We start from the raw sequence: 23,186 nt of genomic DNA, 5'->3' as shown, positions 1-23,186 counted from the left end.
TCGTCTGACTCACGCCACACAGGAAATGAGGTCGGTCAGGTGTGTTTGTGGGTGTGCGGTGTGGGAGAACGTGGGGGGTAGGGAGGTAAGAACGCGGCCTGGGAGTGTGTGTGGCACGGTAGATGTGGCGGGCAGGAGAATGTGTGGATGGCGAGCTTGTTTGATGGTGGTAGTCTTGGCGTAGGGAGGAGTGGAGTGCTGTTGGTGAGGCAAAAACAAATAGCGGTTTCGTTTTTCTTGTCTGTGGTATAGACTCGGGGCCACCCAAAGTCAACCCATTTTGGAAGATAGTGGCAAGGAAAACAAGGAAGCTAAAACTCGTTTCCAGAGGCCACTTTTAGACATTGACTGTGCTATTAAAGCGGGCCCACCATGTGTGTCCATCCTGGCTTTGAAGGGTTAGGTAAAAGATTACTGGGTGATGATTAAAGTATACAATAGTGTTGTCCCGAGACCAATATTTTCAAATGTATTTCGATACTTTTCGGTACTTTTCGATACTATTCTAAATAAAGGGGAGCACAAAAAAATTGCATTATTGGCTTTATTTTAACAAAAAATCTTAGGGTTCATTAATACATATGTTTCTTATTGCAAGTTTGTCCTTAAATAAAATAGTGAACATACACAACAACTTGTCTTTTAGTAGTAAGTAAACAAACAAATGATCCTAATTTAGCTGCTGACATATGCAGTAACATATTGTGTCATTGTCCATTCTATTATTTTGTCAAAATTACTAAGGACAAGTGGTAGAAAATGAATTATTGATGAAAATGAAAATGCATGTAAAACTAGAGATGTCCGATAATATCGGACTGCCAATATTATCGGCCGATAAATGCTTTAAAATGTGGTATCGGAAATTATCGGTATCGGTTTCAAAAAGTAAAATGTATGACTTTTTAAAACGCCGCTGTACGGAGTGGTACACGGACGTAGGGAGAAGTACAGAGCGCCAATAAACCTTAAAGGCACTGCCTTTGTATGCCGGCCCAATCACATAATACCTACGGCTTTTCACACACACAAGTGAATGCAAGGCATACTTGGTCAACAGCAATGCAGGTCACACTGAGGGCGGCCGTATAAACAACTTTAACACTGTTACAAATATGCACCACACTGTGAACCTACACCAAACAAGAATGACAAACACATTTCGGGAGAACATCCGCACCGTAACACAACATAAACACAACATAAACACAACAGAACAAATACCCAGAACTCCTTGCAGAACTAACTCTTCCGGGACGCTACAATATACACCCCTGCTACCCCCCGCTAACTGTTTTAATGACATTCAGTCTTTACTTCAATCAATAATGGAGCAGCATCTCCTCATCCGTGGCTCACTAGTGCAACAACAACGCTGGAAATGTGTCCCGTCAAAAACCGTCTGACCGTAACTCTCTAGTTACTAAAGTTCCTTGGGTGAATACCGTAATTTCCGGACTATAAGCCGCTACTTTTTCCCCTCGTTCTGGTCCCTGCGGCTTATACAACGGTGCGGCTTATTTACGGCCTGTTCTTCTCCGACACAGACGAAGAGAATTTCGGTGGTTTTAGTACGCAGGAGGAAGACGAAGACACAATGATTAAAGACTGACTTTTCATATACCGGTAGGCTGGTTATTTTGATAACGTACAGGCGAGCACTTTGTATTACTTTGCACCGTTGTATTATTTGTACTCTGCACGAATGCTGTTCGCCATGTCAAAGATGTGAAAGTTTGATTGAATGATTGAAAGATTTATTGTTAATAAATGGGACGCTTTGCGTTCCCAAACAGTCATCTCTGTCCCGACAATCCCCTCCGTGGTAGCAGGAACCCCTATATACTACAGTAATTACACATCAAAACCCTGCGGCTTATAGTCGGGTGCGGTTTATATATGGAGCAATCTGTATTTTCCCCTAAATTTAGCTGGTGCGGCTTATAGTCAGGTGCGGCTTATAGTCCGGAAATTACGGTAATGTAATCTCAATACACCGGTATGTTTTAGCGCTTTCATGGCGAGTTTACTGACAGATATAAGTAATAACTTTACACTACTTTATATTAGAAAAGGCAACAGCAGAGGATGAATGTCCCATAACAAGAAGATAGAGAAAAAGAAGAAGCTTATTGACTACGGTGTTGCCAAGGACTACAGAAGCGGATGCGCGCAAATTTTCAGGACTTTCAGATCCCAAATACAGATCAGCAGGTACCAGAAGGTAAGAACAGTTGCTTTTGCATTATATTGCGAAACAAAACGCCAGATAATATGTCTTACCTTATACACACACCATAATAATACTTGTATGTTGAAGCACAGTACAATCTATCAAGCGGTGCGGCTTCATAGCTTACCAAAGTTGTACTAAAACATTTTGATAGATTTTTGAGCGCCGTGTGTAATGTTCTATATTTTCAATATACAATTTTGGTGTTGTTTACTTGAGTAATATTGCAGTCTACAGGCATCTCTTATGTGTGAATGCCATCTACTGGTCACACTTATCATTTCACCATGTACCAAATAAAATAGCTTCAAGGTCGGTAAGCACAACCAAAATTATTCCGTACTTTAGGCGCACCGGGTTATAAGGCGCACTGTCGAGTTTTGAGAAAATGAAAGGATTTTAAAGGCCTACTGAAACCCACTACTACCGACCACGCAGTCTGATAGTTTATATATCAATGAGGAAATCTTAACATTGCAACACATGCCAATACGGCCGGGTTAGATTAGTAAAGTGCAATTTTAAATTTCCCGCGAAATATTCTGCTGAAAACGTCTCGATATGATGACGTTTGCGCGTGACGTCACGGATTGTAGCGGACATATTGGGACACCATTGTGGCCAGCTATTAAGTCGTCTGTTTTCATCGCGAAATTCCACAGTATTCTGGACATCTGTGTTGGTGAATCTTTTGCAATTTGTTTAATGAACAATGAAGACAGCAAAGAAGAAAGCTGTAGGTGGGAAGCGGTGTATTAGCGGCCGGCTGCAGCAACACAACCAGGAGGACTTTGAGTTGGATAGCAGACGCGCTACCGTGAGTACGCTGCTTTGGCTTCCAAACATTTGATCGCTTACCCGTACGTGCGTGCCGCTATGTGCATGTCACGTACGTAACTTTGGGGAAATATATGTGCTGTATGAACTTTACGGAGGTGAACGGTACTTTGGGCTGTGGGATTGAGTGTGTTGTTTGGGTGTTTGTGTTGTATTGGTGGGTTATATGGACGGGAGGGGGGAGGTGTTTGTTATGCGGATTAATTTGTGGCATATTAAATATAAGCCTGGTTGTGTTGTGGCTAATAGAGTATATATATGTCTTGTGTTTATTTACTGTTTTAGTCATTCCCAGCTGATTATCAGGTCCCACCCGCCTCTCACAGCATCTTCCCTATCTGAATCGCTTCCACTGCCCTCTAATCCTTCACTCTCACTTTCCTCATCCACAAATCTTTCATCCTCGCTCAAATTAATGGGGTAATTGTCACTTTCTCGGTCCGAATCGCTCTCACTGCTGGTGGCCATGATTGTAAACAATGTGCAGATGTGAGGCGCTCCACAACCTGTGACGTCACGCTACTTCCGGTTAGGGTTGGGTATCGTTTGAATTCGAACGATTCCGATTCCGATTCCGGTTCTTTGTTTCGATTCCGATTCCTGACGATGCTCGATTCCGATTCTTTTAAGAGGCAGGGTCAAAAAAAAGTTTAGGATATTTTAAATGAGCTAGCTAACCTACAGTCTTTCTGAATGAAATAGTCTGACATTCTCCATCAATTTTAATTCTATTAACTTTTTATGAACTTTACTATAAATTCCTCACAGGGCTGTTTTCAACTAGAATATAAATATCAAATCTATGAACTTGAATATAAATATTATAAATTATGAATACATTTTCCCAGGGGTACACTTTCCTCAAGAGAGCTTTATTTTTGAAAACCTCATGAAAACACATTTACACACACAAGTGTATGATGCTGCAGGAAACCTCATGAAAACACATTTACACACACAAGTGTATGATGCTGCAGGTACTTAAACATGTTACCGTGCTCCCACTGATGGGCTAACCTGGTGCAGAAAAGCAAATAAACAATAAGAAACAACTTGCAAAACCCAGTCCAGATTAGCAGCAGGTACAGTATAAAATCAGAGACAGTTCTTGTTTAGGAAAATGACCATATCCGCCTTCTCAGGCAGGATGCGTGAGCGTTCTGGACAGATAGAGTCTCCTGCTGTGGAAAATACACGTTCGCTGGGTGTGGAAGAAGCTTGAACGCATAAAAAGGAGAAAGCGCGATCTGACAGCAAAGGATAAGTCTTTTGTTGGTTCCACCGGACCACCACCATGCAGCAGGGTCGTCAGACATAAGTATCGGTGGAACGTCCTGGTACATCTGCAGCTCTCTCTCCACTCGTTTCTTGATGGACATGGAGCTCTGTTATTTCGCGGTTATTTCTTTTTTTTTGTAAAGTAAAGCCACACTTTGGACCGCCGACGCCCGCTATCCATGCTTGAGCTTGACTGACTCGCTCGGCTATGCTAACACTTCCGGCGGTGGGCGCTTCTTCGTTGGTGCTAAGCGGCTTCTTCTTCCGGTTCGGCGGACATTTTTTTTTTATTATTATTTTTTTTTCCGGTCGGCGGACTGGGTATCGAAAATAGGAATCGAAATTAAAACTTTTGAACGATACCGGGAGAATCGGAAAGTTAGTCCCGGTTCCAATCGATACTCGATACTCGATACCCAACCCTACTTCCGGTACAGGCAAGGCTTTTTTATCAGCAACCAAAAGTTGCAAACTTTATCGTCGATGTTCTCTATTAATTACTTTCAGCAAAAATATGGCAATATCGCAAAATCAAGTATGACACATAGAATGGACCTGCTATCCCCGTTTAAATAAGAAAACTTCATTAAAGTAGGCCTTTAAGTGCGCCTTATAGTCTGATAAATACAGTAACAAACATTTGTCACATCTGCCATTACATCACGTCTGGCAAACGGCCTGTGTCTTCTCCCCATCAGCCATGTTGTAGTTTTTAGCACCTCCATATTGAGTGTACTGACAGATATAAGTTAGAACTAGGGTTGTACGGTATACCGGTATTAGTATAGTACTGCGATACTAATGAATACTTTTCGGTACAATACCGTCTCTGAAAAGTACCGGTCCCACACCACCCCGCGCCCGCGTCGAAGTCACGTCATGACATTGCTGGTTTACGAGCAGAGGTGCATGTTCGGCGGCACACAATCACAGAGTACTTACAAGCAGACACAGTGTGTAGACAGAAAAGGGAGAACGGACGCATTTTGGCTTAAAAACTATAGATAAAGGTGAAGTTATAACACTGAAACGCCCTCAGGAAGAGTTGTTTTAAGACATGGCTAGCTAGCTAGCGGCTAAAGTCCATCTGCCGTCGGCAGTGTTTTAGCTTCTTCTAAATCACTAATCCTCGTCTCCATGGCGACAAATAAAGTAAGTTTCTTACAAGTATCATCCCTGCAGGACGAGGAATAGCTAAACATGCTTCACTACACACCGTACCTCACCGGCATCAAAATGTAAACAAACGCCATTGATGAATCGATACCTAACATCCACTGTAATGATATCAAGGTCAAGCACGTATCGAGTCGATACTACTATGACTACGTTGATATTTTTTGGCATCACAACATCGTCTTTCGTTTTTTTAAAATTATATTATGTTTATAAACTCAGGAAATATGTCCCTGGACACATGAGGACTTTGAATATGACCAATATATGATCCTGTAACTACTTGGTATCGGATTGATACCCACATTTGTGGTATCATCCAAAGCTAATGTAAAGTATCAAACAACAGAAGAATAAGTGATTATTACATTTTAACAGAAGTGTAGATGGAACATGTTAAAAGAGGAAGTAAGCAGATATTAACAGTTAATGAACAAGTAGATTAATAATTAATTTTCTACCACTTGTCCTTAATAATGTTGACAAAATAATAGAATGATAAATGACACAATATGTTACTGCATATGTCAGCAGACTAATTAGAAGCCTTTGTTTGCTTACTTACTACTAAAAGACAAGATGTCTTGTATGTTCACTATTTTATTTAAAGGCCTACTGAAAGCCACTACTACCGACCACGCAGTCTGATAGTTTATATATCAATGATGAAATCTTAACATTGCAACACATGCCAATACGGCCGGGTTAACTTATAAAGTGCAATTTTAAAATTCCCGCCACACTTCCGGTTGAAAAACTCCTTTGGATATGATTTATGCGCGTGACGTCACAAAAGCAACGGAAGTGGTTGGACCCCATCGGACCCGATAGAAAAGCCTCTTGTTTTCTTCGACAAAATTCCACAGTATTCTGGACATCTGTGTTGGTGAATCTTTTGCAATTTGTTTAATGAACAATGGAGACTGCAAAGAAGAACGTTGTTGGTGGGATCGATCGGTGTCTTAGCGGCTAAGTACAATACTGTAATATCTGTGATATTTGCATTAGTGTACTGTGTCTTTAAGGGTTTGGGGAACGCGCATGCGCGAGTGAGTTGGCGGAGAACTTGAGTGTGTGTGAGCGTGAGTTTTGGCTAACAGCAGCTTGTGTATGTGTGTGCGTTACTTTTTGAACTACAACCAGTTACCGCTTGTTAATAAAGTGATTGAGCAGCGCATCCTCGTCTGTGTGACTCCTTCTCCACTGCGGGGCATTACAATACTTACAGCAACACAACAAGGACTACTTACCCTGACGCCTAGCCGATACTTGCCGCCAAACCCACGGATGAAGTCCTTCGTCGCGCCGTTGATCGCTGGAACGCAGGTGAGCACGGCTGTTGATGAGCAGATGAGGGCTGGCTGGCGTATGTAGAGCGCTAATGTTTTATCATAGTTTTGTGAGGTCCGGTTGCTAAGTTGCTAAATTAGCCTTAGCGTCGTTAGCAACAGCATAGTTAAGCCTTACCAGGCTGAGAATTTTTAACCGTGTAGTTACATGTACATGGTTTAATATTATTGTTGGTCTTCTGTCTATCCTTCCAGTCAGGGGTTTATTTATTTTGTTTCTATCTTCATTTGAGAACGACGCTAGCACGTTAGCTCAGTAGCTAAGTGTGTTACCGATGTATTGTCTTGGAGATAAAAGTCACTTTAAATGTCCATTTCGCGTGCTTGACTCTCATTTTCAAGAGGATATAGTATCCGAGGTGGTTTAAAATACAAATCCGTGATCCACAATAGAAAAAGGAGAGAGTACATAGTTCTGTGAGGTCCGGTTGCTAAGTTGCTAAATTAGCCTTAGCGTCGTTAGCAACAGCATAGTTAAGCCTTACCAGGCTGATAATTTTTAACCGTGTAGTTTTTGATTGATTGAGACTTTTATTAGTAGGTTGCACAGTGAAGTACATATTCCGTACAATTGACCACTAAATGGTAACACCCGAATAAGTTTTTCAACTTGTTTAAGTCGGGGTCCATGTTACTTGGAGATAAAAGTCACTTTAAATGTCCATTTCGTGTGCTCGACTCTCATTTTCAAGAGGATATAGTATCCAAGGTGGTTTAAAATACAAATCCGTGATCCACAATAGAAAAAGGACAGTGTTGAATCCAATGAGCCAGCTTGTACCTAAGTTACGGTCAGAGCGAAAAAAGATACGTCCATCACTGCCTCTCAAGTCCTTCACTGTAACGTTCCTCATCTACGAATCTTTCATCCTCGCTCAAATTAATGGGGTAATCGTCACTTTCTCGGTCCGAATCTCTCTCGCTCCATTGTAAACAATGGGGAATTGTGAGGAATACTAGCTCCTGTGACGTCACGCTACTTCCGGTACAGGCAAGGCTTTTTTTTATCAGCGAGCAAAAGTTGTGAACTTTATCGTCGATTTTCTCTACTAAATCCTTTCAGCAAAAATATGGCAATATCGCGAAATGATCAAGTATGACACATAGAATGGATCTGCTATTCCCGTTTAAATAAAAAAAAATCATTTCAGTAGGCCTTTAAAAACTTAACTGCAATAAGAATCATATTTTTAAAGTACCCTAAGATTTTGTGTTAATATAAAGCCAATAATGCAATTTTTTTGTGGTCCCCTTTATTTAGAAAAGTACAGAAAAGTACCAAAAAGTACCCAAAATAATTTTAGTACCGGTACCTGTACCAAAATATTGGTATCGTTACAACACTAGTTAGAACTATACACTACTTTGTATTATAAATGTATTAGAGGATGCATGTACGAGCCAGTCTGCCCTAAAACAAAGGAAAGGAGAAAAAGAAGGAACCTATTGACTACGATGTTGGACAACAGTGTTGGACTCGTGCAAAATTATTCGGGTAAAACATTACCATATATGGAGATTTCTGCTGATGTTACCAATGAGAAAACGGTCCCACATTGGTCAAATTACAAACAAATTGTTCAGAAGAAGTATGAAGGAAGGCAAGATAGTTTTGTAAATATCTCCACCATGCCTCCATGGTTTGATTTCAGGGTTGTTGTTTTTTTTTGCATTATAGGTCTTCTTTAACGTAAAGTAGAAAATGCAGTGTTTCACTGGAGGGTGTCAAGCAAGGTGAAACACGGAATGACTTGCTGCTGTGTTAAATGTTTTCTAGTCTTTTTTTCCCATTATTCTGATTCAAGGAGTTCCCATTCTGAAGAAAACATGAGTCACCAAAACTACCCGAAGCACCATGATTCAGAGATAAACCCAAGCCAAAACAACGATAAACATAATGAAAACAACCTCTCGGAATCAAACGTCCCCCTTTTCCCAAAGTTCCCAGTCATGTAAATTAAGACTTGTCGTTGTTCTTCTCCTCTATTCTGTCAGCAAATATCTAGCAGTAATGTGTCAGGTCTGGTCTTAGCCATTGTGCTTGCCAACCCTTATCACCCGTTACTTAGAGAGTCGATGGGGTGTTGTGTTAAATCCGACCCAGGGAATGTGTCTTCACGGTGTGTTGCAGATTTATAACCGGAAACATTCTGAAGAGAAGACCGTGTGAACCGTCAAGGGTGACAATACTGAGAAAAAAGGGTTGTGTGGAGGGGGGTTAGGTGGGGAAAAGGGAGAGTGAGGGCTAGTTTTTGTAGAAAGGTCTAAGCAGAGTAAAATAGGTCAGATAAAACATGTTTATGTGAATCTCGAGTTTTAAATGAATTGACTTGATGTTTTTTTTTTTTTTTCATGTTCCGAAAAACAATTAGCCCTCGGACATAGCTTGGATTTCACTAATTCCTAATCGGTCAGGAGGTAAAAATAAAACATTTAGATAATATGATGCAATGCAAATCCAATCCGATTGTATGTTAGGGTTAATGGCAAATATTAACCAGACAATCATTATCATGTTTCACCCAAGTAGGGATGGGTACCTTTCACATTTGAACTGATAGGGTACCAACTGCCGATACTTCGGAATCAGTACTAATAGTCAACGTTATCACTTTTTGGTAATTTTGTGTGTGTTCATGTGTTACTAAATGTTAATTTGTTTAACAATACGATCTAATTTCTTAATTGGTCTTTAACAGTGTGCTGACCATGTTCAGTTGTTATTAGGAATCCATACCGAGTACCGGGAATTTTCGTTACCGGCTCCTAATTGGGTCGGTACAGAAGGAGCGTTTAAAATTCTGGACAATTGATTTGGCTATCGTTTTGTTTTTTTTAATCCAGCTGACGGTCCTGATTGTATCACGCTGTCAAATTCATTTTAGGTGCCGGTGCTATGCATAAAACAAGAGACGGGTAAGATCTGATTATTAGTTTGGAATAATGATTTACAAATATGGAAGCAATACCACACAAAAGTTTGTATCGCAACACATTTTCATCCTCACGTGCTTCATCAATTGCCCTTCTAGCGATCCAGTAATCCACAAACCCATAATAATCCACTCAAAAAGTAACAGTTTTAAGGAATGTGTTCATTAATAAAGTTGCTCTGACGCAAGAGAGACTCTCTAGTCACCGTCTGACATGATCCGCTTGGCATTAGAACACACCTTGCTCACTCACTGAACATGCTAATTGATTTTATTGATAATATTATATATTTTGTATACTGTATCATGTAAAAGATATGTCTCTGCACATGAATGCCGTACAAAAATATTATTTCCAGCTGAGTGTAATTGTAGATAATGGAAATATGTAAGGTGCAATGCAGTTGTTATGTCATCATCTTGTAAAAATCATACAGATCCGTCTTGATTCATCTATTCATTATAATTACACTCAGTTGGAAATATTGTATATGGCATTCATGTGCAAAGCATAGGCCTTGTACATAAAACAATATGATGTAAATCAGTGGTGTGCCATCAGGGCCAGCAAGGCCTTCTCTGCTGGTCTAACATAACCAGAAATCATGATCATAATTAAAGATACAATTATTTTTTATATTACTTTCCCTAAATATCTAAAATTATTCATATTCTCTTCATGTCATATTATGCTCGTTCCAGTGCTGTTGTTTTCAGTTTTAGTTTGTATCCAATCAGAATTCAGCTAGCTTATGTTGCCATGCTGTACGAAATCTGCCAGAGGTCTTCAGAATCAACAATGTGGGCGTCCGTGCACTGTAAGTAAACGGGGTAGACAATCGCGATAGCCAATCAGATCATGGGTTGTTATCAGTAAGGCCTTCTAGATGGCCTCACGTTGAACGTGACATTTACGCGTCCTGTGATTGGATACTCACCGGGACCGTTAGCGGATGAATTTGAGAACACATAGATCACAAGTTGTTGACAGTAGCCTATCTAAGTAGCCTGATGTTAACGAGACTTTGATTGGATACTCACTTGTCATTCCAAAGTGAGTATCCATTCACAAGTTTCAATTTAGCAGGAAGCGGGAAGTGTTGCGCTGTAGCCAGAACAAAACATAGATTAGGTGGCAGATATATATTTGCTAGGCCATTTTCAAGAAGGATATTTAAAGAGAAACTATATCTTGTGAGACGATGTCGGCCAACCCCGGAAGCTAGCTCAGCTGTTCAGGCGATGAAATGGGGAATGGCTTGCCATTTCCATTCGAATAAGTCGACGACTATGGGTACCACTGGCTTATACGGCGTCGAATAGGTGCTACAAATTGTGATTTCAAATATATATGTTTTAACTTTTCATATGTTTTTTGCAATTTTAATTTTGACAGTACCACATAAGATATGTTTTAATTGCTGATGTGTTTTAATTGATTTTTAAATGCGCCAGAAAATAACCCGTTTTGTACACTGTTGAGTTGATTCAATGTACCATAGTGTGTAAATGTGTTCTTGTATAGTATTTGTCCATCAATGGTCATGTGGCGACATCAATTATGGTATTATGAGAGGTAATCATTGAAGTCAGACATCACTGAAAGCCTAGGTGGGAAACGCAAGGCTCGCCACTGATATAAATCAATGTAACCAATTAGCATGTTAGGTGGGTGTGCATTTAAGCTAGGTGTGTTTTGATGCCACACAAAAAAAAAACGGAGACTACAGACCTGTCAGCGGATGCTATCTTGTTTCTGAGCAGCTACCGTATTTTTCGAACTATAAGTCGCAGTTTTTTTCATAGTTTGGCCGGGGGTGCGACTTATACTCAGGAGCGACTTATGTGTGAAATTATTAACACATTACCGTAAAATATCAAATAATTTTATTTAGCTCATTCACGTAAGAGACTAGACGTATAAGATTTAATCGGATTTAGCAATTAGGAGTGACAGATTGTTTGGTAAACGTATAGCATGTTCTATATGTTATAGTTATTTGAATGACTCTTACCATAATATGTTTCGTTAAAGGCCTACTGAAATGAAATTTTTTTATTTAAACGGGGATAGCAGATCCATTCTATGTGTCATACTTGATCATTTCGCGATATTGCCATATTTTTGCTGAAAGGATTTAGTAGAGAACAACGACGATAAAGATCGCAACTTTTGGTATCTGATTAAAAAAAGCCTTGCCCCTACCGGAAGTAGCGTGACGTAGTCAGTTGAAAGGCTCCTCACATTTTCCTATTGTTTTCAATGCAGCTAGAGCGATTCGGACCGAGAAAGCGACGATTACCCCATTAATTTGAGCGAGGATGAAAGATTTGTGGATGAGGAACGTTAGAGTGAAGGACTAGAATGCAGTGCAAGACATATCTTTTTTCGCTCTGACCGTAACTTAGGTACAAGCTGGCTCATTGGATTCCACACTCTCTCCTTTTTCTATTGTGGGTCACGGATTTATATTTTAAACCACCTCGGATACTATATCCTCTTGAAAATGAGAGTCGAGAACGCGAAATGGACATTCACAGTGACTTTTATCTCCACGACAATACATCGACGAAACGTGATAGCATCGTGCTTAACTGCATATAGAAACAAAATAAATAAATCCCTGACTGGAAGGATAGACAGAAGATCAACAATACTATTAAACCATGGACATGTAACTGCACGGTTAATGCTTTCCAGCCTGGCGAAGGTTAACAATGCTGTTGCTAACGACGCCATTGAAGCTAACTTAGCAACCGGACCTCACAGAGCTATGCTAAAAACATTAGCTATCCACCTACGCCAGCCGGCCCTCATCTGCTCATCAACACCCGTGCTCACCTGCGTTCCAGCGAGCGACGGTGCGACAAAGGACTTCAGCCGATCACAGATGCGGTCGGCGAGACGGAAGAAGTTAAGGTGAGTTCGGCGGCTAGCGCGTCTGCTATCCATCTCTGTCCTCCTGGCTGTGTTGCTGTAGTCCGCCGCTAATACACCGATCCCACCTGCAACTTTCTTCTTTGCAGTCTCTATTGTTCATTAAACAAATTGCAAAAGATTCACCAACACAGATGTCCAGAATACTGTGGAATTTTGAAATGAAAACAGAGCTTTTTTGTATTGTATTCAATGGGGTACCAATACTTCTATCAACTGTTTACGTCACGCGCATACGTCATCATACCGAGACGTTTTCAACCGGAAGTGTGGCGGGAAATTTAAAATTGCACTTTATAAGTTAACCCGGCCGTATTGGCATGTGTTGCAATGTTAAGATTTCATCATTGATATATAAACTATCAGACTGCTTGGTCGGTAGTAGTGGGTTTCAGCAGGCCTTTAACATACCAGGCACGTTCTCAGTTGGTTATTTATGCCTCATATAACGTACACTTATTCAGCCTGTTGTTCAGTATTCTTTTTTTATTTTAAATTGCCTTTCAAATGTCTATTCTTGGTGTTGGGTTTTATCAAATAAATTTCCCCAAACAATGCGACATATACTCCAATGCGACTTATATATGTTTTTTTCCTTCTTTATTATGCATTTTCGGCCGGTGCGACTTATACTCCGGAGCGACTTATACTCCGAAAAATACGGTATATTATTTAAATGGTTCAGTTTTTTGAGTGGATTACTTGGAGGACACGTTCACTGAAGTGACTGTGACAGCATGTCATAATTATAACGGTCAGCTGAATAAAATAAAATATCAATAGTCGTATTATTTGTCCAAAATCTTGACCGTCCTCCTGGAACGATCCAATTAGGAACCGGTACCAAAAAAACAGATACTCGATACACATCTCTAGATGGTAGTATTGTATAAAGTGCGGGAGGCTTGGGCGATACATGATATCAATTATATAAATCTTGCCGACAATAGAGCTTTTTATACTACATTATAGCTTTGTCCCGCAAATTTCACAGCGACAAGTGAACGAACCCTTTTTTAACGCACTGAAGCATTCTCGCTAGCAGCTAAAGTCTCTCCACATATATAAACTATAAACATATGTGTGGAAGTTCCGTCTTCGCAGTCCCACTGTCAGACACGGCACAGGAGCCGAGCGTGCAGGTTTTAACAAGGTTTTAATAATAATGTTTCAACAAAAGTTTTCTCTCCAGTAGAACGTGACTTTTCAGTCACGTCCGTATCCTCTCTCCCCTCCTGCTCCCGGCCGCTTACTGCCAGCTGCCACGCCCTGTCTGATGGTGCTCTGTCCTCAGCACGGTGACCTTTGCTCCTGCAGACAGCGCTGGCCCCATCTCCCTCCACAATATGTAAACTATTGCCCCGTTAACACTGCACACCAAATCGGATCTTTTTGCCTTTAAGTGACAGATCTAATTTTTTGCCCAGTGTAAACGCTCCAAAGTGCTTCAAATCTGATCTTTTCGCATAAGATTGGGCCACATCAAGAGGTTTCACTTCAGTGTAAACGGCAATGCGACCTGAATGTGGCTTTTACGTCATCTTTGGTCAAGCTACATCGTTTGTGTGAAGTGAAGTGAATTACATTTATATAGCGCTTTTTCTCAAGTGACTCAAAGCGCTTTACATAGTGAAACCCAATATCTAAGTTACATTCAAACCAGTGTGGGTGGCACTGGGAGCAGGTGAGTAAAGTGTCTTGCCCAAGGACACAACGGCAGTGACTAGGATGGCGGAAGCGGGGATCGAACCTGCAACCCTCAAGTTGCTGGCACGGCGCTCTACCAACCGAGCTATGCGCAGGATGATCACTTTCTTTTTTGCAGTTCTCTTCAGTTCTCTTCTTCCTCAGTTGTTTTACGTCATCTGACTACAAAACCCAAAACCATACCATCACGGATGCTTGCTTTTGAGCTTTGTGCCTATAACAATCCGGATAGTTTGTTTCCTCTTTGTTCTGGAAGACACAACGTCTACAGTTTCCAAAAACAATTTGAAATGTGGACCCGTCAGCCCACAGAACACTTTTCCACTTTGCATCAGTCCATCTTAGATGAGCTCGGGCCCAGAGAAGCCGGCGGCGTTTCTGGGTGTTGTTGATGAATGGCTTTTGCTTTGCATAGTACAGTTTTAACTTGCACTTACAGATGTAGTGACGAACTGTAGTTACTGACAGTGGTTTTCTGAAGTGTTCCTGAGCCCATGAGGTGATATCCTTTACACACTGATGTCGCTTTTTGATGATGAAACTTTTGATGATATTACGGCCCGTTGATGGTGAAATCCCTAAATTCCTTGCAATAGCTGGTTGAGAAATGTTGTTCTTAAACTGTTCGACAATTTGTTCCTAAAGTGGTGACCCTCGCCCCATCCTTGTTTGTGAATGACTGAGCATTTCATGGAAGCTTCTTTTATACCCAATCATGGCACACACATGTTCCTAATTAGCTTGTTCACCTGTGGGATGTTCAAGTGTTTGATGAGCATTCCTCAACTTTCTCAGTCTGTTTTGCCACTTTTGCCAGCTTTTTTGAAACATCAAATGCAGGGATCAAATTCCAAATGAGCTAATATTTGGAAAAAACAACAAAGTGTACCAGTTTGAACGTTAAGTATCTTGTCTTTGCAGTCTATTCAATTGAATATAAGTTGAAAAGGATATGTAAATCATTGTATTCTGTTTTTATTAATTGTATTTATTTATTTACAACGTGCCAACTTCACTGGTTTTGGGTTTTGTAAGTTGAGAGGTCAAGGGAACCTGTTGAAAGGTGGCTCACGTTTTCAAGATGTAACTTACCAGTAGGACTGTACTCGGCTATCTCCATTTATTATTCTTAAATGATAACAGGATAACACAACATGGTGTCAGTGTGGGATCAGTAAATTAAAAAAAAGAGGACTTAAACCTGAAAGGGAAAAGGAGAATGAGAGAAATATGGACGAAGCCTCCTCACTCGCTTCACAATTTGTCCCGCTAGGAAAGTTTGATTTTAGGCAAGGCAAGGCAACTTTATTTGTATAGCGCTTTTCATACACAAGGCAGACTCAAAGTGCTTCACAGACAACAAAGTGAAATGAAAGAAAATAAAAGCAAAATTAAAATGCAGACAATAAAAATACAGACAGACAATAATGAATGGCCACGGGGGACTAAAGGTTTTCAACGCTATAGAATTGCATAGGGACTGGATAAACAGACGATGAGTTTCAAGTGAACACTTTTATGTATGCTGCTGGTGACGCCGCAGAGGATTTTTTGAACTTGTTACCGTACCTTCAAACTTCTGGTCTGAAGTTCAGATAAGAAACAGACCACAAGCCCCTATTGCCAATATTCAGTACTGAGGCACTAGATGAGCTCCCACTGAGGGTGATGAGGTTCCAACTAAGACTGCTTAGATTCATCTTTGACATTGTACGTGTGCCGGGGGGAAAACTTGATAACAGCAGATATGTTATCAAGAGCATCTGTGAAACATACACTCACACAAGAAGAACAAGAGAATGAGGCAGAAGTTAAAGTGTTTGTGGATGCCGTTATTTACAGTTTTGCTGCTAAAGAAGCCTGACTGACAGAGATACAGTGAGAAGAAAAAGTTGACCCAGTTTGTGTGAAGATCAACGGCTACTGCAAAACGGGCTGGCCAGAAAAACAGTCCCTCCCGCCAGAACTGGAAACATATTGGCCAGAAGAAGAAAATCTCACCTTGGCGGGATTACTACTACTCAGAGGAAAGAGGATTGTGATTCCCCACAGCATGAGACAAGAAGTTCTCCGGAATCTTCACAGTGGACACCAATGTATTATAAATTGCAGAGTGAGAGCCCGCCAATCAGTTTGATGGCCAGGGCTGTCTACACACATCAGTCAGATAGTGGAAAACTGCAGCACAGACAGAGCACAGAGCAGAGCCCTTGCTGATGACACCAGTACAAGGGAGGCCCAGGCAAAAAAATGGAATAGACTTGTTTTTCTGGGAAAATAATACTTGTTTTCTGATTGTGGATTATTTCTCACGCTATATATGAATGTGGCCTCTGCTGTAAAAGTATATGCAGCTCGGAAGGAGGTGTTTAGCCGTCAGGGAGTACCGGGGGCAGTCATGTCGAACAATGGGCCACAGTACAGTGGGTCTGCCTTTAAAGGGAAACTGTACCTTTTTTCCGGAATTTTGCCTATCGTTCACAATCATTATGAAAGACATGACGACAGATGGATTTTTAAAAATACATTCTAAATATTAAATAAAAGTCTGCTTACAGCGGAGCCAATGGCAGCTCCACTATTTCACCCATGAATTGCAATAAATAACCATTGAAAAACCGCCAACAATACTTCATTTACATTTTCTGACTTGAATATCAACCAAGTATTAGTGAGATTGCTATTATAAGCGCTAACTCAGACAAACTATTTATAGCTACTGTGTTTGCCTATGTTTACATTATCGAGTGGTCTGCTGCTTTCTCGCTTCCTTGCTCCCTGTAAGTTTATTGTAGATCAGACCTGGGCATTCTGCGGCCCGTGGGCCACATCCGGCCCTTTGTGCGTCCCTGTCCGGCCCGCGTGAGGCCAATCATAAATTACAAAATACATTTTAAAAAGTATCTATGTCGAGTGTGCAATACAACGGTGCTGCTTTTGTTTTGAAAAGCGTTATTTGTATTACTTCCGTGTGGACGTATGCGCGTGCGTCATTGTGAGTGTATGTGAACAGCTGCAATCACAAATTATAAAATAAAGTTGAAAAAACATGTATGTCGTGCGCGCAATACAACTGTGCTGCTTTTATTTTGAAAAGTCTTATTTATGGGCGTATGTCCGTGTGTAACCTGTGAGTGAAGGTGCACAGCGACAAGTGATGCACGGTTTACACCCGAGACGCTAAAAAGAGAAAAGTTGATGAGGAATGGCGTGTTTTCAACAAGACATGAACTGCCAAGCAACGTTCCCTCTAAGGTGCGTGCCGGCGCAATTGCGCACTGCTCAAGAGTCCTCTGCGCACAGCAAATATATGCCGCGCACCAAATCAAACCCATCTGAATTCTAAACAAAATAAACACATTTATTCTGTGTAATTTTGCAATGCAACTTTGAGTGACAGTGACAACAAGCGGCCCTAACGGTGTTCGTCAACACCGTTCAATTGAACACCGTTCAATTATTGTAACGTCTATCGAGATGCTTCGAGGACAGGAATTATATCGATCACTTTATTGAGCAAAACTGTTTATATTCGGCCATAATCACACCAAAAACATTAGTAAAAAACTTCTATCTCGAAAAACTAGTCATTTTCTGCCGTACAAACCAGGCCAAAACCAACTTGTCATCTGTCACCAACACGTATACCACTAAACCACTGGTGCGTTTATGGCCACACAAAAAGTCGGACAACTCAAACACCACACAAAGTTACACTATGACTCCTCAGTCATACGTGTGCTTATTTAACTGTCATTTATTATTAATGTTAATTTATTTTATATTAATCATGGAATGCTGTTACTAGAGAAAGTTACAGGAATGCACACTTCATCCTTTGCTTACATTTCATTGTGCAACATGAGGATGTTTAAGGGGAACTAAATGTGATCTCTGAAAGGGGTACAAATGATTTCCAAAGCAGTGCTTTTCGTATAAAGTTAAGTTAGGTTAAATGAAAGTATTATTATTATTATTATTATTAATTATTATTATTATTATTTATTTTACGGTATATACAGTATCAAAAATAATATTGAGCAAAATTTAATTGAAATATTGTCGATGTGGCCCTCCAGCAGTGCTAGGGTTGCTCATGCGGCCCCCGGTAAAAATTAATTGCCCACCCCTGTTGTAGATCATAAATCATGCCTCTCACCTGAAAAGTAGATGGCTGGGGATCAATGTTCCCTCTAATTTTTCATGTGTGTGAGCAAACGCAAAAACTCCCTGAGCATTCAGTGGAGCCCATGTGAGCAACATCAGACGTGCACACTGTGGCTACACCAGCAGCACATATGTCCCAAACCTGACTAAATAACAAGTTCAATCTCCATCCATCCACCCATGTTCTACCGCTTGTCCCTTTCGGGGTCGCGGGGGGTGCTGGAGCCTATCTCAGCTGCATTCGGGCGGAAGGCGGGGTACACCCTGGACAAGTCCCCACCTCATCGCAGGGCCAACACAGATAGACAGACAACATTCTCTTATTATTATAATCAAATGACAGCAGTCATTTCCATGAGGTTATTTTCTAATATAAGTGTTTAGGCCCACTTACAATGACAATAACAAAAAATATTGTTTTTCATGAACGGTGTACTTATATTGTTTGTCTGGGTGGAGGTCCTGCTTTGGAAATAATTTGTACCCCTTTCAGACATTGTATTTAGTTCCCATTAAAACATTCACATGTTGCACAATGAGATGTAAGCAGGGGATCATGTGTACATTCCTGCAACTTCCTGTTTGTAAAAAATATATTTTTATTAGTATTTATTTAATATACTAACAGCATTTCATGATTAATATTTATACATTAAGATTCCTAATAGATTACACTAGAATAAGCACACATTTGATTGGTAAATCATAGTGTAACGACCTGGAATTACATTTTATGTGTGGTGTTGGAGTTGTCCGACTTTTTGTGTGGCTGGCTAAGTGCCATATGTGCATGTGTTGGCACAAGTGAGAAAGAGCGAGCGGCTGCTGTTGATATAACAAAGTTGGTTTTGGTCTGGTTTGTAGTGCAGAAAATGACCAGTTTTGCTAGATACAATTTTTTTTACTGATATTTTGGTGATGTGTTTATGGCCGACAATAAAGAGTTTTGCTCAGTAAAGTGATCGATGGAATTCATGTCCTCAAAGCGTCTCGACAGACGTTACAATATTTGAACAATGATGACGAAAACGGTTTTCTCTGTCGTGTCCGTGTCGTGTCGAAAATTGTTATGCGCTTATTTTTGTATTTGATTTTGTGCGTGGCATAGATTTGCCGTGTGCAAAGGACGCTTGAGCAGTGCGCAATTGCACAGGCGCGCACCTTAGAGGGAACATTGCTGGGGATATAATCCGACAAGTAGGGACACTTTGACAGCCATTTAGGACCTGGAACTGGCGAGAAAGACACGAAAAGCGCTTCTTCCCCCACCCATCCATTGAACAGTTCCCATTAGCTCCATTATAAGCGGACTTATGATCGCATGTATTTAATATTTAGATTGCATAAAACATATATAACATCCATCATCTTGTCTTTCATAATGATTCTTAACGATAGGCACAATTCCAAAAAGAGTGCAGTTCCCCTTCAAAGACTTTACTACAGAGTACAGGTTCACCCACATCATCAATAGCCCTAAATATCCTGAGGGGAATGGCGAGGCCGAACACGCAGTCGCAACAGTCAAATGGAGGAGGTGAGAAAACAGCGGCTTTGTTGTCGTACCGTGCGACTACTTACCTGCACAACAGTGGAATTGGCACCAGCCGCTAGACTAGATCCGACCAATCTATGGCCATGTCCACACGAACACGGAAATATTCAAAAACACATATCCAAGGTTAAAACGATCTCCATCCACACAAATGTAGTTTCACAACTGTCTTTGCTACATACAAACGCATACACCTGCTGTCATGCACATTTTGTCCAAACAAAAGCCTGGAAAAAGCAGCAACAGCTGACTCAGTGGCATTAAACCTCTGTTATAATGTTAATGTTGACATATCTGTAACGGGGACAGGAACGGGGCGGCATGATGATGCGTAAATTGGTCTTCCGAGACGCCGTAGGAACGCCGGAAACAGCGTGTGGGTAGGAATCGATTTATCCCAATATATCCTTCACGAATAAACAAAACAAACACAAGGAGAGCGTGTGCCTAGCACAAGGAAAGCTAACGGAATAGCTAAAGGGGAAACACGTAAGACAAAGCTTAGCTCAAGGAACACAAGGGACTACCGTAGCAGTTGCGTAACTGCACCGCTGATTAACACTTATCACAATTGCACAAAATCGCACACACAAGAATCACTTTACTTACCACTGTAATTACCGGACTACAATACTCTTCATTCAATGACTGTAAATAATGTAAAAACAAGAGTATAAAGAAGTCATACTGTTCCATTACCTTTGTTCATACTACTGTCACTACTCAACTACCAAAGAACTGTAGACACCTTAATATTTGTTGCTTCCTGTACTGTATATGCTGTATATATTGTATATACTGTATATACTGTTATACTATTTGATATTGCACTGGTACTGTATTTGACTACTGTACTTCTACTTGTACTGATACTTCTACCATAACTACTGTGACTTATTGTGCAACTTATTGTCTTGTAATTAATGTACATCAGAGCTATTCAAATGTTTGCATTTTTGTATTTAGTGTATTAGTTTTTGCAACTACTAGTGTTTGGATCCCACTGTACGCAATATCTGAAGAGCATGGAAAAAAGCATTTCACTGTGGTGTACTCTGCATGTGACGAATAAAACCTTGAACCTTGAAGCAAGCAAAAGCACCAGACCGAGTGACGGGAAAAGGCAGGACTAAATAGCTCTCTGATTAGTGCTCGGGAACAGGTGAGAGTCCTGAACACTAATCAGAGGCAGATGAAAACTATAAATAACCATGGCAACCAAGGAGACACAAAACAGGGGTGCTGAGACAGAACTAAGCCAACAAGAGACATAAAACGTAAACTAACTATGATCCGGGCAACGGATCGTAACAATATCGACATATCAGACGTACAATGTACATGTACAATTATCTTTAAAACCAGCCTGCATTAACACAGAGCCCTAGGAACATCATGAATCTTTTTTAGTGTTTAAAGCGCACTGAAACCCAACACTCACAGAATTATAACATGTTTAATCGGCAACATGGTGATACTGTATATTACAGGCCTTCAGTGATGTCCGACTTCAATGATTACCTCTTAAAATACCAAACGGGTTATTTTCTGGCGCATTTAAAGGCCTACTGAAACCCACTACTACCGACCACGCAGTCTGATAGTTTATATATCAATGATGAAATCTTAACATTGCAACACATGCCACTTATAAAGTGCAATTTTAAATTTCCCACGAAACTTCCGGTTGAAAACGTCTCGGTATGATGACGTTTGCGCGTGACGTCACGTAGTGAACGGAAGTATTCGGACCCCATTGGATCCAATACAAAAAGCTCTGTTTTCACCACATAATTCCACAGTATTCTGGACATCTGTGTTGGTGAATCTTTTGCAATTTTTTTAATGAACAATGAAGACTGCAAAGAAGAAAGCTGTAGGTGGGATCGGTGTATTAGCGGCGGACTACAGCAACACAACCAGGAGGACTTTGAGATGGATAGCAGACGCGCTAGCCGCCGACCTCACCTTGACTTCCTCTGTCTCCGGGCCGCCGACCGCATCTATGATCGGGTGAAGTCCTTCGTAGCTCCGTCGATCGCTGGAACGCAGGTGAGCACGGGTGTTGAAGAGCAGATGAGGGCTGGCTGGCGTAGGTGGATAGATAATGTTTTTAGCATAGCTCTGTCGAGGTCCCGTAGCTAAGTTAACTTCAATGGCGTCGTTAGCAACAGCATTGTTAAGCTTCGACAGGCTGGAAAGCATTAACCGTGTAGTTACATGTCCATGGTTTAATAGTATTGTTGATTTTCTGTCTATCCTTCCAGTCAGGGGTTTATTTCTTTTGTTTCTATCTGCATTTAAGCACGATGCTATCACGGTAGCTCCGTAGCTAAAGAGCTTCGCCGATGTATTGTCGTGGAGATAAAAGTCACTGTGAATGTCCATTTCGCGTTCTCGACTCTCATTTTCAAGAGGATATAGTATCCGAGGTGGTTTAAAATACAAATCCGTGATCCACAATAGAAAAAGGAGAAAGTGTGGAATCCAATTAACCCTTGTACCTAAGTTACGGTCAGAGCGAAAAAAGATACGTCCTGCATTGCACTCTAGTCCTTCACTCTCACGATCCTCATCCACAAATCTTTCGTCCTCCCTCAAATTAATGGGGTAATCGTCGCTTTCTCGGTCTGAATCGCTCTCGCTGCATTGTAAACAATGGGGAAATGTGAGGAGCCCTTCAACCTGTGACGTCACGCTACTTCCGGTACAGGCAAGGCTTTTTTTTTATCAGCGACCAACAGTTGCGAACTTTATCGTCGATGTTCTCTGCTAAATCCTTTCAGCAAAAATATGGCAATATCGCGAAATGATCAAGTATGACACATAGAATGGATCTGCTATCCCCGTTTGAATAAAAAAAAATCATTTCAGTATGCCTTTAAAATCTATTAAAACGCATCAGCAATTACCACTTATCTTATGTGGTACTGTCAAAATGAAAATTGCAAAAAACATTAAAAGTGACAACATTGTCATGATCCGTGGCCCGGATCATGTTCTGTTATGTTCT

At 40.8% G+C, this 23,186-nt stretch overlaps 1 protein-coding gene across 1 annotated transcript in view; it reads left to right on the top strand.

Moving 5' to 3' along the window:
- Window positions 1–23,186, top strand: part of LOC133634921 (insulin-like growth factor-binding protein 3) — a 112,274-nt gene that overhangs the window by 38,052 nt on the left and 51,036 nt on the right. The gene's annotated exons all lie outside the window — the stretch shown is intronic.

Source organism: Entelurus aequoreus, linkage group LG19, assembly GCF_033978785.1.
Source record: "Entelurus aequoreus isolate RoL-2023_Sb linkage group LG19, RoL_Eaeq_v1.1, whole genome shotgun sequence".
Classification (NCBI taxonomy): Eukaryota; Metazoa; Chordata; class Actinopteri; order Syngnathiformes; family Syngnathidae; genus Entelurus; species Entelurus aequoreus.
The sequence above is the reverse complement of the archived record's forward strand: the minus strand, read 5'-3'. Positions and strand labels throughout refer to the sequence as shown.